The sequence below is a fragment of the Vigna umbellata genome, chromosome 6, assembly GCF_029865625.1.
Source record: "Vigna umbellata cultivar VRB3 chromosome 6, Vumbellata_1.0, whole genome shotgun sequence".
Taxonomy (NCBI): domain Eukaryota; kingdom Viridiplantae; phylum Streptophyta; class Magnoliopsida; order Fabales; family Fabaceae; genus Vigna; species Vigna umbellata.
In genome coordinates, this window is record NC_142170.1 from 32804300 (window position 1) to 32808038 (window position 3739).

The 3739-nt window shown below is 31.9% G+C and overlaps 1 pseudogene; it reads left to right on the forward strand.

Moving 5' to 3' along the window:
- The first annotated feature begins 1432 nt into the window (after nucleotides 1-1432).
- On the forward strand, nucleotides 1433-3406 carry LOC148197270 (receptor-like protein EIX2; annotated as a pseudogene).
- The last annotated feature ends 333 nt before the right edge of the window (nucleotides 3407-3739 follow it).

Sequence of the window (3739 nt, forward strand, 5' to 3'; positions counted from 1 at the left end):
AGCTATCATGTATCTAATGTTTGCCAAAGAACGATGGAACTCTTGTATGCTAAAATAACAACAAATAATTTCCATATTTATGAATTCTGTTTTTTTTTATATATTTATATTTAGTATTATTAAATGAGGGAAAAACCAACCAGCCGACCAATTGTCAACATAAATGTTGCCAAATAGTTTTTTGAACTTTGCAAGTTAGTAATTGTGTTTCTGAATTATTTATTCCTTTTGTTTTAATTTACTTTTTGTGCAATTTGAATGTTTCATTCTATTTCCTTTTCTCGTAAAGTGTTTAATTTGCTAATAGTAAAATAGATTTGAATAGTAGAATCCTCAAGTTCTTTGGACCAATTTCGTCTTCTTCGTTTCAAGTGTCTAAGATACATGCTTAATTTTTTTTCAAACCCATAGAATAGATTCAAATATGACAATAATGGTTTAAGGACTTCCTGGGCTAGTCTCATTTTCATCTTTTGAAAATGTCTAGCGTGCTTATCTTTTCTAAGACCTTGTTCTTTTGAATGGATTTGAGAGGATTTAAAGATAAACTTTTTTGTTGTTTATTTGAGTGAATTTGGAGGTAAATAAGAGTGAATCTGGAAATAATTTTTTTTAATTTGTCACGTTAATACAATTCTATACTAATTCTCACAAATTTTATTTCCAAATTCACTCTCATTTACCTCCAAATTCACTCAAATAAACGAAAAAAAAAAATTATCTTCAAATCATCTCAAATCCCCTCAAATCCACTCAAAAGAACAAGGCCTAACACTTCAAATGGATTTATATACAACAATTAGTCGTTTAAGGTCTTTTTTTTTGGACTAGTTCAATGTTTTCTCTTTTCGGTGTGTTTCAAATTTATAAGCTATTGATAAGGAAATCAATAACTTGAGATTTTTGGACCAATCTTATTTTTTATCATATAATTAATTTTTAACCAACAAAAAAAAAGAGTAAGAACAATCAACATCTTGTTTTTTCTAAGTTTTATTTTTCCTTTGCGTTATTGGTGCACTAATTTTCTAACTCGGTGGGCCTAATGGTAAGAATTTTCTGAATTAGTTTCAATTTTCCTCATTATGTGATTATTCGTGTGGTTAATTTTCCTATCCTTAGATTGGCAATGAGAAGATAATAATGATCTAACACCATACAAATTCAATCATCTTCCTCGTTCCGGAGAAAACCAAATTAAAAAAAAAAATTAGGCATATTATAGAGTTTTGGAAACACGCAACTGGTCCTTACAATTATGAATATAAATGAATCATAGTTTGTTTCTCTCAATATACTACTCTTGTTTACTCTTTCCTCAGTTCAGATTATTTGATATCAGAAAAACTACAATGACTGCTTATTTTCTGAAAACAGTTTACGTTCTTCTTCTTCTTTCTTTGCTTGCCTCAGGAATTATTGCCACATTGAAAACAGTTTACATTCCAGAGTTCATGGTCTCTTTCACCAACTTAAGACATCTTGATGTCTCCCATTCTTATTTTGCGGGTACAATTCCTTCTACACTTGGAAATCTCTTACAACTACGTTATTTAGATCTTGGGGAAAATGTTCTTTGGGGAGAAATTCCAATTCAGATTGGGAATCTGAAACACTTACAGTATCTCGATCTTGGACTATTTTATCTTTCAGGAAAAATCCCATCTCAAATTGGCAATCTCAGAAAGTTACAATATCTCAGTCTTGGATGTAACACTCCTCTATATACAACCAAAACGTCAAAATATATTTCAAATTCCCTTTCTGGAGAAATCCCTTTCCGAGCAGGGAATCTTCCATTGTTGCATACTCTCCGACTAGTTGGCAATTTTGATATAAAACCTAAGGATGCAAAATGGTTGTCTACTCTCCATTCTTTAACCATTCTTGAGCTGAGTTCATTGCATAATGTTAACCAAATAAATATGGGGGAGAAGTTCCATTATTTTTACTAGAAGCTTCCGAGCTCTTACTCTCTGAAAATAAATTTTCAAATTTCTTATGTGGAAACATCACAGCATCAAACTTGGCCACTTTGGATTTATCATACAATCAAATAAAGGGGCAACTTCCAGATTGTTGGAAATCGGTAAACCAATTATTGTTTCTTGATATAAGTAGCAATGAATTGTCAGGGAAACTTCCTATGTCCATGGGAACCCTTGTTAAATTGGAAGCTTTGGTTTTACGAAACAATAGTCTAATGGGTGAATTGCCTTCCTCTTTGAAGAATTGCAATAATTTAATTATGCTGGATGTGAGTGAGAATATGTTGTCGGGTCCAATACCATCCTGGGTTGGAGAAAGCATGCAGCAATTGATAATCTTTATCATGCGAGGGAATCGCTTCTCTGGAAATCTTCCATTACATTTATGTTATTTGAAGCGTATTTAATTGTTGGATCTTTCCAAGAATAATTTATCAGAAAGAATTCCAACTTGCTTAAGCAATTTTACTGCATTGTCTCAAAACACCATAAACAAAATTGAAACTGAAAATCGTGTTTATTGGTACAATAGTACTTACTCTGAAATTTATAATTTTTTCAGTGAGAGTTATTATTCGTTTCATATAACATGGATGTGGAAAGGTATGGAACACGGCTTCACACATCCGGAATTAACTCTTCAGAGCATTGATCTCTCGTGTAACAATTTAATTGGTGAAATACCGGAAGAGATTACATACATGCTCGGGTTAGTTTCTTTGAATTTATCAAGAAACAATTTGAGTGGAGAAATTCCTTCGGATATTGGAAATTTAAGTTCACTTGAATCCCTTGACTTGTCAAGAAATAAATTCTATGGGAGAATTCCTTCTTCTCTTTCCCAAATGGAATTTCTCCAAAAAATAGACTTGGCATACAATTCTCTTTCTGGAAGAATCCCAGTAGGAAGACACATGGATACATTTGATGTTTCTAGTTTTGAAGGAAATGTTGACCTTTGTGGTGAACAACTTAACAAGAGTTGTGCAGGGGATCAGACATTAGTAAAGCCTAAAAAAGCAGCAGTCAATGGAGAATATTATATTTTCTATGAAGCATTCTACAGGAGCTTGGGGATAGGATTCTTCACAGGCTTTTGGGGCTTATTAGGTCCATTACTACTTTGGCAACCATGGAGAATGGCTTATCTGACGTAATTGAACAGACTGATAGACTATCTACTTGTAATGATTGAACTGAACTTAGCAAAGTGCCGAAGGTATATCAAAGACTAACAGAAGGCGTGGTTCAGAAACTAGGCAGGTACATAATTCTAATAACTTCTTTCTTAATAGGTTTTATAATGAAATGGAGAATGCCTTTCTAAAAAGAAATGTACAAGGCTTGTCATGAATGTAAGTGTTAAAATTTGATTCTTCCTTACAATATAGCACTAAACGTACTTTAATTAATTGTATGTCTCTCTTAGCTACATACTGATTTTCAACAATTTTATTAAACATTGATTATATCCTACGCTCGTATTCATGGCTTTACTTATTGGTACTTCTTTTTTCCAAAATAATTGTTTTTATTGGTGCAAAGGAATTATTGATAGTGTGCTTTGTTATGAGAAGTTTTCATTTTTTTTTTCAAATGAATTATGCTTAGGCCCTTTTAAAAATGCTTACATGTTATACACCTTTTTGAGTACTCTATTGAGTTTAAATAATTTAGTTTTCATTTAGTTTACAACTAAAATTTGATCTACGAATTGTTTTTCCATCATTACTGATATTGTTTGCCATCAT